General features: G+C 35.1%; 1 protein-coding gene across 1 annotated transcript in view; it reads left to right on the forward strand.

Moving 5' to 3' along the window:
• Nucleotides 1-18,459, forward strand: part of SEMA3E (semaphorin 3E) — a 147,436-nt gene that overhangs the window by 55,945 nt on the left and 73,032 nt on the right. The window lies entirely within an intron of this gene.

An 18,459-nucleotide genomic window follows, 5' to 3' on the forward strand; every position in this document is an offset into this window, starting at 1 on the left:
GCACCAAAAAGCCTTGGTTTTCCAAGGAGTGTTTCCACTAAACACTCTTGCTGCCATAACATTTGGTTTCTCCACCACACACTCAGTTTTCTTCTCTCTTGGCAAAATTATTTTTCATTCTACAGCTTCTGTGGAGTGTAATGTTAATAAAGTATTTGAACAGAAAAAGCCATTGCTAGTCTATTTTCCATTTCACAAGTAATGAAAACAACTTGAATTTGAGTTGACACACATGTGCTAATGGAGTTCGTGCAAGGGAAAAAAATAAATAAAAGCAAGCGTCAGCAGTGCTAGAATCCTATACTTCTCTTTGACAAACAACTTCAGAGTTCAGTGTCAGATTATATGGCTTGAGTATATGCCTGGAAACAATAAAGAGACAAAAGAAGTAAGTTAAACTACAGTAAGTGAGAGTGTCCACCTATGCAGAAGCCAAATGGTCACCTTTAAACCATTATTTTACTTCTTTGTTCCAATTGTGGATAATCTCACAGAAAAAAAAAATAATCAATGCTTACAGAGAAATGAAGAAGAGGCAAAAGAACCCGTGAAGGTCTGTGACCACCTCTGAAATGTTCACCGAGACTTCTTCAGCCTTTGACTCTGCTCCTACTCCAGGTGCATTAGCTCTGGCGTTGTAGTTCTGCTCTTTGTACACTAACAACTCTCTCTGGTGTTAGCACATGCAGAAACACACAGAGAAGCTGCTGCATGGTGTGCAGCGGCCTACATCCATATAACGAAGGAAAAAGGGGTAATAATATTTCAAAATCTGTTATAAAACTGAAGTGAGAAAACGAATATGTGGCTTACTAGTTCAGAGGGAAAGAAGAGACTTTTACAGAAACAGTAAGTGAATTAACTGTTAGTTTTAATTTTCATGTGGGAAGATATTAAACACTTCTGTGTTGTGGGGGAGCAGTAGAGTATTTGTAGCTATGAAGTGAATTCATTAAAAATCTACCACTGAATCTGTCTCTCAAAACATAGGCCATCATATCTATAAGTGAGGATGTGTGTCAGTACTAATAGTTATTGCTCAAAGCACTGATAATTGATGCTTTCCCAGTAGTCAGTACATGTTCTTTTCAAGACATTAAAAGTTTAGTCTCAGTCATCTTCTTCTTGCCTTATTCCCCTTTGCTTTTTCAAAGACAACTTCCCTCTCCCTGCCTTGAAGCTCAGAGGCTCGTATCTTTTGAACTTGTGGGTGAATAAAATACCTGACACGCAACCTGCCAACTGTAGATCAGCTTCCAGTTTCAAGGTAGATTTTTAAATAAGCTGGAATACTTTTCAGAGTTTGCTAGCTCACCGAGTCTAAATGGCAGATTCCTATGTGCTGAGTGCTGTGTAGACCTGTGTAATCACCTAGCACAGCAACCCTATTGTTGCCATATAATTTATTGATTTTCTGGGCAGTGCTGCTGGTGCCTATTTAACATATTTCTGCTACTTGATACATCTTAAATAAACATTACCAAATCTCTCTCTTTTTTTTTGGTATTTTTTTCCTCAGGTAAGTCAGCGCAAAACTGGAGATTGTCAGCAGCTTTGAAATTAAAACTTACTACCCCCTCAATTATAGACTGAAGTGCCAAAATGCGAGGATCAGTATTAAAATGCTGGGGTTTTTTCCTACTCTGAAATGCAGCTCAGGTGTCATTGTCCATGCCATTAGCAACTATATAATTCCCTGTGCACACATAATTAAGCAAGATCTAGTAAGCTCCTCTTGACAGTAACAGACAAGAGACCATACTGAAGCTGCGGCAGTGCATATTTTAATGCCATTATTGCATTTTTAATTAAAATTAGTCTCCCCTTAAAATGCCACACTTAACCTCTAGGTACAATACAGTGCACAAGAGTTTTGAGATAATCACACATTAAAGGTGTGTAGTTAGGCATAAAGCCAAAGCTAAGTGCTCCTAGCTCCTGTGGAGAAGAATATCCTCCAAGGAATGCAAATATTTATATTCAGAAGGTATCATTAGTAGCAAGTGATTCAGCCTTTAACAATCTCCAATTCTTCAGAGGAAGGAAGTAGATTATTTTATAACGTTAAGGAATGATTAGTATTAAATTTCTATGGATTTGTATGCATAAGTAAATAAATAAGCACTCTAGTACCACCATCTTCCCTTGTTTATAATATATTAAATGATATATCATCATTAAAATGATGCTTGTAAATCCTTGGGCTTGACATGGATTTCCTATTAGCTAGTTTGTGCTCAAAAACATCTAATGTGTATAGATGTGTTTTTGGTTCACTATTCACCATTTAAAAAGCTAATAAATAAAACAAAAAAGAAAATCCAAGTTTTCACCCAGAGAGGTGGTTGATGCCGCATCCCTGGAAATGTTCCAGGCCAGGTTGGAGGAGGCTCTGAGCAACCTAATTTGGTTGAAGATGTCCCTGCTCCTTGCAGGGATTTTGGACTAGATGGCCTTTAAAGGTGCCTTCCAACTCAAACTCTTCTATGATTTTATGATTCTATGAATCTATGGTTCTGTCTTGTAAATTGCGTATAAGCAATGTTTTGCATCTGTATTGGCAATTTTAGTCTAGCTGAGACAACAACTCATAAGGCTCTCCTAACATAAATGTCACGAAACTAGGAAGGTCTGTATTTATGTAAATAATAAGACATTCTTCAGGTCATTTATCAGATTGTCATTAGGCTCTGGTTACAGAAAAATTACGGTGTAATCAGTTTTTAAAAAATGGTTAGATACTTATTTTTTTTACATTGAAGAATTCTTGCATTATATATATTCCATTAGCCCCTTCTAAAAATGAAAATATAGTTATCCTGTATTTGGCTGGTTGTCTGAAGAATAGCTGCAAAACAATAGAAATATTCTTATTTGAAAAGAAATAAAAATATTGACAAATCAAAAAACATTATTTTTCTAATCCATATGTATTAGAAATGTATTGAAATAATATGGAGTAAAACATTAAAATTCTCTTACACTATGAGTCACAGCATAGTGCTATGCATTAATATAAACATTTAAGTTAATTCTCTGACTAGAAATATTTCAGAGTGAAAAGTATTTTTGAATATTACTGCACTCCTTTGCATCTTTCTTGTACTGAATACTAAGTACATGGTCCTTCAGTGAATTAGAGTTATTTAACAAGAGTGAGGCTAAGGATAGGTAAAAAGCAATTCTATCAATGCAGAAGAAGAATTTCACAGTACTGCTGATGTTGCTATTCAACCAATGCTTCTATTGAACCATTATTTAAATTTGCAAGATATTGTTCACAATTAAGCACACAAAGAAAAATCTTGCATTTCTACAACAACAAAAAAAAGCTTTCTGATTAATAAGAAAAGACATAAAGCAGCCATTGTCTTTCTCTGTATGTCATTTCAGATAAAGATTGAATAAAAGAAATTCATGTTAAGACTGATCTTTTTTTTACAATAAGAAACCTCTGTAATGCAGGAAAAATAATGAACTTTTTGGACTGGCTGTTTCTCAATCAAAGGACATATCAGTTACTATATATTACTGCAACATTCCAAGCATTAAATTAAATTATAGACAATAGAATCAAGTGCAGTTTACATCTGTGGGGCATTAAAAAATGAGGCACGTTCAGCAGTTTATTTATTCCCAGTAGAAATATCCCTGATATAATAGTGCTTTTAAAACATTCTTTCCTACCAGACTTCGCTGTTTCAAATGCATTCCTCAGGCAATGTATATATTTAGTTTTTCAATGTGACATGTAGAAATCAATCCTAATTTTCTTGGATGGCTTGACTTTCTTTAGTTGTGCTACAGTTTAGGTAACCTTATCACTCCCAAGTTCTAACCCTGCTACTGGACCTATACAAACAGCCTGAAGCATGCTTGTTCAACAGGGATACAAATAAGCACCAAAGGTCCACCTGTGTTAATACATTTTGAAGGCTTCTACTGCTTATTACACATGATTAATGTGTAAGGAGAGGCCAATTACTGTGGAGACTGAACCTGCAATCTTTAATCTAAACATGGGAATCTGTACCATCTGAACTGAATTTTTTTTTAGTTCAATATCATTAGAGGTCAGTGCAGTCATAAAAGGAAGGGCTGCAACATTTCTGGTAGGTTTGGATGGACGTTTCTTAATTTATATTAAAATTGATAAATTGGAAGTATTTTGGATTTTAATAGTAGGCATCATACCTACTTGTTCCTAACACTGGAAAATTCTTTCTGTAATTTAGATCAGCAGACTGTATAAATAAATCAGAAATGGAAATGTAGTGCATCTAGGGCCAGATTCTATACAGGTAGAAATAAGTAAAGCTTCATTTATGCCAGTGGAAATAGGCTAACTGAAATGAGCTTCACCCCTACGTGACTGGCCCTCAGAATCTGTTTCAGCAGTGTAAAACTACTCGCAATTTATAATACTATATTTTGTACAAAGTTCATGCCATCTTCTTTTGCTGCTATGGTCTTTCGCCTGGGGACACTAAGGCTGAATGGCACATCTGAAATTGAATCCCTGTCGATGTTGAATCCATCCGTGTCAGGATTTGTTACACTACAGTCTAACCACAGATATTTGTATTCCTTTTTTCCTCCTTAAAGACTCATTGAAACTTGAGAAAAAAATGCCAGTACCTGCACAGAGTTTGTAGCTTGATGTGAAATTTAGTGTTTACAACTGAGTGTCGAGTTCTGTGACTGAAAGCCCAAACTGGGGAAGACAAATGAAGATAATTAAGCATGTATGAATCCAAATTTCCTAGAACTCTTGTGTAAGGAAACTTCCAAATGTTTACACTAATATTCTGGAGACTTGCTTTACCTTTTTTTTTTTTTTTTTTTTCATTTAAAGCTCTCTGACAAAAGAGTGTAAAAAGGAGGCAGAGTAAATATTTAACGTGAAGCGATTCCTTAGATGTCTTTCGTACAACTTGCTTGAAGCAGCGGATGGTATTTCAAGATGCATCATTTGTGTTAAAGGGTTGATGCTTGTATTTTTGGTATAAATGCAAGAACAGGAGCAGCTGGACTTAGTGGAAGCCACAGCTGCCTTGACAATGTCAAGGCACCTATGCAAACACAAACACCATGCCTTCTAGATTTCAGCACAGGCAGCATCTATATTGCCGCCTTACTACAACAGCACATGTAAATCCTTATCATAGTAAACCACCAAGAGATACACAGTGAAAATAAATCCTTCTAAAGGACCTGCCTTCTGATCTTTATAACCCTTCTAAAAAGAGCAGGAAAGCAAGCAGTGCGAATTACACTAACCAACTGAGCTATGAATTACCGAAATGCTAAATTCTATAGGGAATAAAAAGAAAAAGTAATTGTTTTCAATAACTATTTAGCATTTTTTTTAAAGCTATTCAGATAATGATGATGGCCATGAGTAAAAGAACTGATAACCTCAGACTAAATAGTTATTGCTAAATGGCATTAACAGCGGCACCAGGATAGACTTGCATGGAAAATGTATAGATATAAATTAGCTCTGTGACACTTTTTAGAGATGATCTTTATTTTCTGTAGTAGTGTCACTGAGACTAGTTTCAAAGGGAAATGACAAAAGAAATAAGTTGCAACAGGAAAAAAAAAACAAAACAGATGGGCTGCTGCTTGCTTTTATCAAATTTACACTTGAATCATACTCTTGAAAATATAAATCCTCATTATAGCTATTATATTTGTACGTTTATCATTAATTTATGGATACTATTTTTATTAGCAGAGTTTGAGATGGCAAACAACATTGTGTATAAAATGAGACCTTTGTGTGAAATAGCATTTTATATATGCATATAATCATACATACACGCATGGACACAAACACACATTCTGTGGGTCACAGAATATTTTCCTCAGATGCCCACACTCGCAAGGAGATAAATGTAAATATTCCTTTTTATTTTACTGTTACATAGAACTATTTTACTTGGAAAGGTGACACATCCAGCTAATGATCTGGTATCAATATCTTGTGCATATACAAAACTTTGTTCTGTAGTGCAAATTGTATGGAAAATGAAGATGGGGAAATAACCTGGAAGATAGCTAATCCTTTTCCAACTAGTGCATGGCTGTTAGCTGGAGTAGATTGCCAAATGCTTCCTCCTGTCTTTTTTTAATTGGCTCATTTAATAGCAGTTCTGGTGCTTGCCTTTGCAGATTATTGTGAAGCTAATAGATCTGACTGTCACAGTATTTGTATCCTTATTACTAAATGACCCAACAAAATTCATTGTCTGGTCCTTGCAATATTTGTTGGTATCTTTCTTTCTTGTTGCTTTTTATTTGGTTGGTTGGTTTTGTTTTGTTTTGTTTTGTTTTTTTTTGTTCTTTCAAAAGCAGCTATAAAAATTGTGCTACATTTTAAAAACTTTATTTTACATTGCTTCCGGCAGTGGAAAATTAGGAGAAAATATTTTATACTTATCTTACACCGAACTTGAACAATTGTATGAGATTACAAAAGATCCAATGAAGGGTGTTTTCTTTTGGTTTTATTGTGAAACAAATACAACACACACCATGGTCCGTGTGGTCTCTTAGTGCCAGCCATCCACTGGTACAGAAGAGTTGTTTATGCAACTCTTAGCTCAAGAAATATATCCTTCTGCAGAAAGCCTGTTAAAATCAGAAACTGTTTATATAGCTAGTATTTATTTCTGTGAATAAAGCTGGCATAGATAAACTAGATATACTGCACTTACATCTACACAAATGAGCATTTTCTAATGCTGTTCTTGCTTTTTGTTTTTCTCTATAAAGAAAGTTGTCTCACTGCTGTCAGATCAGACACTATTTTATAATATCCTACAAAGTTCGGAATAGAATAAATATTCCCAGTTCTTTAATTCTTAAAGAGAGAAAATTCTCTTTTCTGTCTTAAAGAGAGAAAATTCCCTTAAGCCTCAGTCAAGCTTATATAGTAAGTGGCAGAACTACTTAAGTGTAACATTTTTCTCTGAAGTATTAATGAAATATAATATAAACAATTAAATAGGTTTCAGTTAAATAATATATGTTTAGGACCTGTTCATCCTAAGTGTACTTAGTTGTGACAGTTTGATAAATGTATTATTCTGTGACAAGCTATTTCATACAATTCATGATGTTCTTTTTATACATTTTCCGTAGTATCAGAAATGGAGAATTGTATCCTGATGGATAACTAGTGGAGCAGCATGCAGCATGTATTACAAAATTATCATGTCCTCAGATAGTCCCATGTTCATAAATAATGTGCAGACTATAAGTTTCTGTTTCTATTGTATTCTAAACAAAAACATTACTATTAGATTCAGTAATGTGGTACTTTAGATATGTAGTTCTAATATAATACCTTCAATTTTTTTTATATTTATAATGAAGCTAATTTTGGAAGTAATAATCATACCTCCAAAGTCAATATTTAGAAATTGTCTTGTAATCCTGTAAAAGGTTTCTGTATATAATTTTCTACATGTCTTTTCTTCTCTACATCTTTCCATCTCTATATACTACTATGAAAAAATCCATAGCAGTTAAACTAATTAAATACTTTTTTTCAAAAACTCATTTGGTTTTAGATGTATGCAGAAGTTCTTTGTATGGTTGTGTGGTTTCTGGGTTTGGTTTTGTTTTTTGTCTCTTTTCTCTCTGTGAAATGTTATGAAATTGTGGAAATTGCATGTTTTCATTGGTTAATATTTTAGTATAACAATGGATATATATATATGTTTTAAATTTAGACTTCTGTTTTGTTCAAAGAACATTTCATTTTGAAATGCTAGTTGACTTACAATCAAAAGATGACACTTCTTTAATTAAAAAAAAAAAGTAAATTATCAAGAGTTTAATCACATCAGTGTGAAAATAATATCTTCATCAACAACATAGACAGTGGGATTGAGTGCACTCTTAGCAAGTTTGACTCCAAGCTGAGTGGTGCAGTTGATACACGTGAGGGAAGGGATGCCATGCAGAGAGACCTTGACAGGCTGGAGGAATAGGCCCTTGCAAAGCTCATGAAGTGCAATAAAACCAAGTGCAAGGTCCTGCACATGGGTCAAGGCAATCCCCAGTGTCAGTACAGACTAGGGGATGAATAGATTGAGAGCAGCCCTGAGGAGAAGGACACTTGGGGATATTGCTGGATGAAAAACTAGGCATGAGCCAGCAATGTCACAAGAAGCATGGCCAACTGTTCGAGAAAGACGATTCTGCCCCTCTGCTCTGCTAAGGTTAGACCTCACCTGGAGTTCTGCATCCAGCTTTGGGGTCCTCGGCACAAGAAAGACATGGACGTGTTAGAGTGGATCCAGAGGAGACCCACAAAAATTATCAGACGTCTAGAACACCTCTCTTGTGGGGACAGACTGAGAGAGTTGGAGTTGTTCAGCCTGGGGAAGAGAAGGGTTTAGGGACACCTTGTTGAGGTCTTTCAATATATAAAGCAGGCTTATAAGAAAGATGGAGAAAGAGTTTTTACCAGGGCCTGTAGGGATATGACAAGAACGAAATATTTTGAACTGAAAGACTACATTTAGATTAGATATAAATAAGGAAATTTTTACAATGATGGTGGTGAGACACTGGAATGGGTTTCCTAGAGAAGCTCTGGAAGCCCTGCCATTGGAAACATTCAAGGTCAGGTTGGACGGGGCTTTGAGCAGCCTTATCAAGTGAAGGATGTCCCTGCTTATGGAGAGAGGTTGGACTAGATAATCTTTGAAGTTCCTTTCCAACCCAAATCTCTCTATGATTCTAATGTCTAGATCTCTATGGGCTTCTGCACAATGCTCTAGTATATATACACAATGCTCTAGCATATATATATGCTCTAGCACTGTGTCAATCCCATTTACATAGTATCTCTGTAAGTCTAAAGATTGGTAGCTCTTGTGAGAAATAAAGGCTGTTAATGAAATTATCTCATGTTCTACCTACTGTAAAGTCAGCTATAAGAAGAGAGGTTGACCCCAAAACATCTGAAGCTAAGCACCAATGCTAAGCCAAGCGTCAAGATGAAGATGAATTTCTAAAGGTACAATGAAGAAAGAACTAAGGGAGGAACACCCCATAAGTGTACATTGTTTATACATACTATGCAAAATTAATCAGGACAGATTCATACTGAGACAATGTTCCATTTTGAAGGAAGAAGGGTTGTTAGGTTTTTTTATGGCCATCATCAGGTCAAACAAGGATATAGAGATGTTACTTGTAATTTGTTTCTCCCCTCTACATGTAGATTTCTCTACAGTCTGACAGGACTTTTATTACCACTGGGTATTTTTCTAAAAGCATCTGAATGGTTTAGGTGCACAAATTACAACTGAAATTCAGTATAATCAATTGTCTGACTTGGTTAGATGCTCAAATTTACCATGAGAAAATATATTATTTATGTCAAATGTACAATAAATGTCTAAAAAGCACTAGGATTTCCCCTCTGCTGCACATATCTGTGAAGGTTTAAGGATAACATGTAATTGTTTGTAATACAGTTCATAATAGTTATGAGACCATTAATAGCTGCCTAATATTGACTTTTATTCTCTGGTTACACTACTTAAGATCAACTCTGTTGAGTTCTACCAGCTCAAAGTCAAATGGTAGAAGCATTTCTCCAGTTATAAATGCTAATATTTGCGCAGCGTTATTGGTTCTGAAAGGCTTCAAATATGACTCAAGTTATTAAAATAAAGCTTTCATCTGTCTCTTTCTTCTAAGGAATTTAACCTAACCAGCATTTTACAGATAATTAGGCATATTGAGGGAGAAATAGTAGAGACAATAAAGATTCTTAAGGACAGTTATTTCTGTGTATTGTACTTCATTGCAGTGCTTGCAATTGCAAACACTGACAAAGAAAAATTTTAGATTATGTACAGAATGCATTTTGGGGGGAATTCATCTTCATTTAGCTATGTATCTAAAACTTAGTAGTAGATTTCCTTAAAATTTAGAGTATAGAAATTATTACTTTTAGATTATATGTATTTGGACTCTTTTGTAAAGGAATTTTAATGTCCCATTTGGGAATCCCTCTTTCTCTTGTTCTGATAAAAAACCCCAGCTGCATAGATATCTTAAACTAGACACCTGACTTTGAACAAAACAAATATAACATATCCCACCTTCAGTACAAGAGCTTGAATTCTGTCATAAAAATCTATCTCATCATAAAAAAAAAAAGATAACATGCGTAAAATAAAATCAACAAACAGACCTTTGATGTGTTCAGTTTTCAATTATATTTAAAAATATTTAGGACAGATCAGGAAAAGCTGGATTAAATAATGGATATATTAGTGCTAGATAACTCAAATTAGGTGGATCTTCTGAAGACATTGGTGTTTACCAGCCCAATATCTATCTGCTTTCTGTGAATTAAATCTTTACAGAGAGGCTATTCTGTTCAATTAAAGAGAACAGACTTTGGGGTAACACTGCACTTGTTTCTATATAAATCCATTCACTGCTGTTTAGAGCCGCTGTGCTCAGTAAAACTTGGGTTTATTTCAGTGTGTGAAGTGTAGCAAATCTTTCTAGACTCACCTGTAGAATATTATCTCACACTCTGCATCTGTTGTGAGTAATTGATTTGGCAGAAAAAAACACTTTGAAAGTTTCCTTTCATCTTTCTGGTTATTTCCATCTCAATTTTCCCTTTGCCTTTCGCTTTTCTTACAATACCTTCTTTCTCCTTCATTCTGTTTTTTGTCATGTTGATGATTCCAGATAGCTTTATGTATACTGTCAATCACATGCCATCCTGTCCAAGAGCATATGCCCCTGAAAATCACATTGGATAGCTCATTTTTATCCATCTCTTTCAAAGGAAATTCAATTTAACAGTCATTTTGAACAGCATAAACCCTTGACTTTTGGCATCTTCATTTCAAATGAAAGCACCAGATTCTCTTTCTGTCAAAACACTAGATTCCTCAGTAGAAAGAATTCTAGCCTTTTCAGATTGGTGTGGTAATAAGCATGTAGTAAGTGGTACACCTTAATAAATCAAGTCCTCAAGAGACTGAACTGTCTGTGTTTCATCAGAAGAGGGCTGTAATTATTTGAACCATATGTGTTTTCTAAAACTCAAGAGTTTTATAAATAGATTCTTTCACTTGTAAATGCTATTAAGATATTAAACAAAAGATAAAACATCTTCTGTGATAATAATTTAAAGGAGACATTTATTTGCATACTTACTTCCTTAGAAATACATTGAATGAAGTAGATAATGTGCTCAAAGCCTGCTTCATGGATGTTTGTGTCATCCTTAGAAGAGAATAATTCCATGTTTAAAATTTCTAATTTATATTTCTGTTGTTTTTATAGACACATTTCTGAAGCTTTCCGTTATGGAATGGATGGAAGGAATTATCCTTTAAATAAATTTTTAACATTGGAATTATGAAGGTTTTCTCTCATTCTGAGCTGATTCCCTGTTTTTCAGGTTCAAAAAAAATATAGGAGGAAAACTATTATTGATATACTCTTTCACATCTCTTTCATCTATATTGGTCTGACTACCTAGCTCAAAGTTAATTAACTTAACTGGGATAAATGGCAGATGAGCTCTGGATTAGGCCTTATATCAGAAGCCACAGTAGTTTACTACTGCTGCAACGAAAATCGACAGTAAGATTCAGAAGTTGGCAGAGTCACATATATTACTGTCAGAAAAAAAAATAGCACTTCAACTTACTTTACCGTTAAGTAGATACTGTAAATGTTTTCAACAGATTTACAAATAACTTTTCCTGTAATACAGTTTGTGAATTTACCATCATTACTAGGTAGATTTGATTAAATATGAAAAATACTAAGATTTTATTATATTACGTTTAATTTCTTTTAAGAATTAGTATCATTAAATTTGATATCAAATAATTTTTATTGGACTGGCATGCGCTTCTAGAAAAACATGTTAAAATGACAGTAAACAGCTTGTACGAAGATTATGTGTGATTATTTTTAATTTAGTATACACTGTAGAAATTTCCAGCAAGATCTAGAAGCTACTGAGTTTTCAGTAGTATGTAGCATATCAATACTATAAGCCCTGGTAGATTTATAATGGCTATATTTCTGTTGTTTGGTAACTAAAACCAGATTATTATAGTGGGACTGAGTATGTTATTTTGCCTGCAGGGAAGAAAAACTAAACATTTGCTAGATGTGACAGTGTATATATGTCAAAGTATATACCTGACATACAATGATTTGAAATGGAAATAGAAAGTATTAGGACATGAGCTGATGCGATTAGCTGTGTTAAAGACTTTCAAGCTCCACTGAAGTTTTTCTGCCATAAGATGAGTAGAACTAGAAGAAAAAAAAATATACCCTATGGTTTATTACATGTTCCAGTTATAGATTTTTGCAATATTCTTAGAAAAAAAAAGAGAGGAGAAAGTTTTGTGTTGCATACAGATAGAAAATATTCTTGTCTCCCTAAACTGTACCTTTTAATTTCAGAAACTTTTCCCTCTGTAATTTGAACAAACTCACAGGGAAAGTTCTTTGTTTGAAGTTTTCACTATAATTTAAACTTCATCACTAGATCCACACATTCAGAGGAAGAATACCAAACAAGCAAAATTATTCATGGACTTTGCTGCACTAGCTCACTTCATGAAGCCAATTACATTCTCCAAATATAGCTAGATAGCCAAACTCACCTGCTGTTAAGAGCAGAGGTTGAATCATGTGAGACTAGTTATGGACTAATGGGTTTTTACTTGTTATGAGGCTTTCTGTCTCCTACCCTGCCAAGTTCCTGAGGTATCTGCCTGGCAGCAACACAGATAAAACCTCAAGCAGTGAAAGTTCATGCTGTAGTCTCCCTCACAGCCTTTTAAGATTGCCTCCTACTAATTCATGTTCCCCAAATAAGATACTAAAATACCTTAAGAACTGTGTTTTAAAAGTATAGTGGCCACTTTCAGCATTACTACTACCAAGATTTTTTAGTTAGTTTGCTATTTGCAATTAATTCTGCCTTTAAAGTTCTTTGCTCTGATTTTACTATCAAACCTCATGTGGCAGCGTTGACTCCAGCCATCTCTGCCCAATTTACACTGTCCCCTTTTCTGTTACTCAACAAGTTGAGTTGCTTGCTGGTTCACATAAGTTAGCGTATCCTTCCACTGCCTGGCAATTACTATCATGACTTTATAATTGTTTTTGCAACAATATGGATGACTGATGACAGTGAGCACAGGAAAGTAAAAGTTGCTAATGCATTAGCTCATATTCAGCAGCATAATTTTGGGGGGTGAGTATCTCTATTTTTTTTTTCCTAGGGAAGAAAACTTCTGCCTCCTGTTACCAGTTTTGTACAGGATATTGCCAGTTAGAGATCTTAACCTTGTCAGAAAGATCCAGCCACCTGTAAGGTTCTATTTTTGTCCTCGTAATGGGTAATTCTTCAGAGTACCCTTGAATAATAATCTGCCTTAAAATACTGGTGATTTAACACTGAAGGATACTTGCATTGGCTGATGTTACTGTTAACCTGTTGTCCATAAGCTGTGTGACAGGTATTTCAGGCTCTGCCCTATGTCTCCTTTTTTTTTTCCATCTTTTTCTTTTTTTCCCTCCCTTTCTTGTTACATGTAAGCAGATTTTGGTTATCAGTTGTCAGCTATATAGCAAAAAGCTCAACTAAATAAAATTACATAAAGCCCACCACATGCTTATATAGTTTGTTCCACCATAATACTTATATTCCAGGACTAACAATTTCTGGTAATTGGAAACACAAATTGTCATTCGGGTGTTAACATTACCCAAAGTTTATATCTGTGGTCTTTTACATTATTGATGGGGACACAAGGCAACCCAAGTCGTTACCTCTTCCTGTAAAGCAGCACTGAGACGTCCACCTTACACACTCAACAGGTTCGAAGTACCAGACTCATATGTCAGTGCCCTGCATATGGAAAACATCTTTGCCAGAAGAATGTTCTGCAAAGTGAAGTAGTGTGGGAGGTGAGACTATATTTCTGTAGATTTTAAAAGAGGAACCAAAGATTTTTATGAGGGCAAAAAAGGGCAAAAGCAACAGACTTCTGCAGTTGTGATGACGTAATGCTATGAAAAGCAGAGCAGAGCAACAGCAGCTTTTTCACTCCCTGAGAAAAAAAGAATTTATAGTGATATTTATCAATATTCAAGGCTCAAAGTTGTGTCTTACTCACTATATGCTTGATTTCTGAGAACATGTTATACAGGAGAACTCACTACACGCTGGCTGCTGTGGAGCAGCAATGAAGTTTTTGCATTTAATGTCCTAAGAATATTTTAGTCATCAAGCATTTATATTTTAAAAATATTGAAATATCATTATAAAAGGCTGACTTAATTTTTTTTTTGTAATAGAAGAAATGGCTCTTTTAACACGATTTTACAAGTTAGAAAGCATTACATACTGATCATTAAAATGTTCAAGAAATCAACTATTATGAATATAATTAATATGGCTTGACAAATGGCTAACAGAATCCATCTTGTCAAAGAGGATATAATGTGAATATATTCACCAAAGTAGATTTGCTATAAGAGAAAGTGTGGTAAGTAAGATTAGTCTGAATATTTCCCAGAAAGCTCTGGTAGACAGATAAGAAGACTTCAGGTTTGTTCTCGGCATTTAAAATAACAAGAAATAAGATTTTTTCTCTTAAGAAATGTAATCTGTATGTCCAGGCTTGCTTTAAGGCTTTCACTGGGAAGTGAAGTGCCATACAAGAATATGTAAATATTGAAGCAGACATTCCTTTATTGTGTAAAATATTGTTTGTACTGTAATAGTGTAGTTTTAGTTATGGTGTGAGGTTTTTAGATTAAAATGGCAAAACACTACAATATAAAAGCTGAATAACATTTTCTCAGATTTGGAGACCAGTACACGAGGCAGCTGGAAGCTCAGTTTTTAGCAAAAGATAAGAGTAGTAATGTTTTTTTTTTTCTCTTGTCTCCTGTTGAACACTAACAATATATTCTCCCTGAACAATTAATCCTCTTTTTCTCTTCCTTTTTATTTCTTTACACTAGATCTTTATAGAGGAAGGGCTTATAGAAACTCCATAAAAGGAAGATTTTTACTTAGCTGAAATCTTTAGCCATTCTCATGTGAGAGAGCAGCCAAGGGTTTCTAGTCCATGTGCTAGAACAGTTTATATATATTTATCCACTAACTGTTTAATATAAAATGCATAGACTATTTTGAGCACTAGAAGCAGAAATTCTTTCCCAGAAAAGCAATTTAACTACTAAATTGGATTCATGTTACTGCTTGTTCCGTCTTCCTGAAGCTTGAATATTTTGTTGCACTGCTTCAACAGGAAATAGAGAAAGCATTCATCCTTCCCTACAAATCTAGTGGCTGATAGCTTGTGATTAGATATCTCTATTGAAAGAGAAAGATCTGTGTTTCAATCCATTTAGAAAAGGAAATTGGACTCACTTCTGCTATTTCTCAAATGACCGATTTAGCCACTGAAATACTTTAAAAATATTAAACAGCATCATATTTTCTCTGACCAGATTCTCGAATAAAATTGCACTTGCACTTGATCTTGTAAGTATGCTAGATGTGCTCTGCATAAATGTAGCTATTAAGTCCTAGTATTAGGTAGAAGGACAATCTCTTTTTTGAGTTATGCTCAAGTGTAGGCATGATCTAGAAACTCAATTTTTCAAATGAAGGATATGGGTATGACTAGGTGCACAACTCTTGACACTTCAAGGAGTCTATAGTTGCAAGGCGACCCTTGCAAGTATAAACTTCTTCAGGGTAACTGAGGGTAGATCTTGTAGAAAGTTGCTTTGAGCTTTGAATTTAAGTATCTGGCTCTCAGTTGTGCCTTGATTTCAATGACTGAAGGTATCTTAACACTGCAAAGTGCAATGATCCATGAACTAACAATTCACTAAATGAATGTGAAGGCTGTGCAACCTGCGCCTGCAGCAGCTCAAGTCTGGAAGCAGTACAGATGCATACATGTAGCGCTATATCAAAGCCAACCAGCTTTGCTGAAGGGCATAGCAGCACATGAATGAAGTTGTACTGCTTCAAAACGTGGGTCATTTACATCAAGCCAGACCATGATGAGATTCACTTGCCTAGAAGTGACAGGCAGCTACTGTCATTTTAGACACCCAGATATCCCACCCATTCTCCTGACATTCAGAAGCTGCTGTATCCTTTTTGGCTACACGATCCTAATATCTCAGCTATCCTGCAATGTCCAGAAATCCTAGTATTTTTCTAAGGAACTACATAATGCTAGTACATTTGTGTTTCAGTAACACAATTGTTCCCTAGTCCCACTGCTTGATGTTTTCTAGACCTTTCAGATGTCAGGTTCACTTCTGTGCTTGTCTCTGCATCCACAGCAAAAACATGCCTTTATAGCTTTGCTGGAGGTAGTTCTAGAAATATCTCTTTTTACGAGTTCGATCTTCAAAGGTGTTTAATATTCTCAACTTTCATTTAAGACAATGAGACTTGCAGGTGTACTTGGCAGGACTGTGTCTTATATGAGTAGTCACCAGTGCACATGATCAGGTAGGGGATGGTTCATTGTGCCTTGCATTCTCATTGAGAACATGTGAGTGATATCTCTGATCTGTGTAAAGAATATTGTCTCATTTACAAAAAAAAGTTGCCTGCAGGGCAACATGGAAATATATCAGAGGAGACTACCACAGTATCTTTTTGTAGCTTGGGTATAAATAGAATTTATAATGCAATTCTTTTAACTCCAAGACTGACTTAAAAATAAAACATATTGAATGTTTTGTATTCTTGCAAATAAAAAGGGGCTTTATTTAGGACCAAAAAAATATTTCTAATTCTGCTTTCATTATGTTTCTAATCTGATCACAAACAAGCAATGTTCTTCTGAAACAGCAATCTGATGGATCTGCTTGGTGAGAGAAGCTTGCTTTGAAAGTGCCATAAGTGCCATTTCCACATTGCTATGCAGTTCTGTGCTGAATGTATCACTGTCAAAGAATGTACGTATGTACTGGCCAGTACACAAAGCTTAGACAAAAAAGACTCTTGTTCTGCTCATCATGATGCTCCTCTCTGTGACTTAGTTTTCCCATTTGTTAAATGAGGACAACCACACCCAGATACACAGTATTTTGACCTATACTGTTAAAAAATATTATGGAAAGCCTAGATATTAACATCATCCTCCACACCTATTTAATCATACGTTCTTTTTGAAGATACCTCAGGAAAGAAATAAGTTGTGAGACTGAATTTCTAGTATGACTTCTTTCATAGAAATTTTACCATCTAAGGAAATAGCTTTCAGAAATTAGTTGCTTTCCACGTTATGTTGACTTGAATAAAACCTAGTCAACGAATGGAACAAAACTTATTTATGTTATTATTATATTCTCTTATCATCATTCACACAATATAAAAAATAATTTTAAAGAAAAAAAAGTGGCAATTTATTGGATTAAATTGATATCCTTATTGAATGCTGAATTTCTTGCCTTGGCTCAAAATATTTGTTCTATTTTCTATACTTTAGGATCTAAGTAAGGTATTTAATGAGGCAAATTGGTCATGCTAAAACTTTTTGTGGGTAAGGTCAATTCAAATTCAAATATGGTATTCAAATCTTATTGGTTTGGAACATCCCTTTCTCAGGGAACACAGGACAAACTTTTAATAATTATTATTAATTTTAGTGACTTAATGTTTAGGTACCTTAAAAGTCTACATTCTCAGGTTAAAGATATACATCAATTTCTGAAAATCACAGTGTATAGGGATGGCATGCCAAGTGGATGCCATAGTGACAGACCTGTGCAAGGACTTTCTCTGACATATAGGAGCAGTCCCCTTACAGAAGATAAGCCATGGCCTTTATGTGGCTGAAAAGGTGCTACATGGACAAATGAACATAACTGCTGCTGTGACACACAAGCTGGACCCTCCACCCCAAACTGGATGAGGGCCCATTTGTTGTCGTCACTAGCTCTGGGACAATACCATTTCTCCCAACATCATCTGCTGGACCACATCCAAACAATTGCAAAAGTTATGCTTAGGGATAGCTGTGAGCATAAGCTAAAAGGAATTTAGCCATTTTTTACCAAGAGTGATTTTTGTTTCTTCAAAATAAAACAATTCTACACAGTATAGACATTGGAACACAGTTCCTTTCCCCCAGTCCCAGCTCCGCTGTTTTGGAGGCAGTCCTAAGGTATTCTCTCTAATGATTTCTTTCAATGCTTCCTGACAGCAAAATGGTTTTCAGCCTCTCTGGACTGCTGTGAGCCAGGCTGTGCTCTGCACCATCTGCTTCAGAGCGCAGAAAGACCCCTGTGCTTGCCTCTTTCTTCCTTCCTGAGGTCTGATTCTGAGTTTCCGCAACATTACCTGGGATGAATTTCCTTTTCTCTATGGAAGTGACTTTAGCCTGA

This window comes from Chlamydotis macqueenii, chromosome 1 (genome assembly GCF_036417535.1).
Source record: "Chlamydotis macqueenii isolate bChlMac1 chromosome 1, bChlMac1.mat, whole genome shotgun sequence".
NCBI classification, from domain to species: domain Eukaryota; kingdom Metazoa; phylum Chordata; class Aves; order Otidiformes; family Otididae; genus Chlamydotis; species Chlamydotis macqueenii.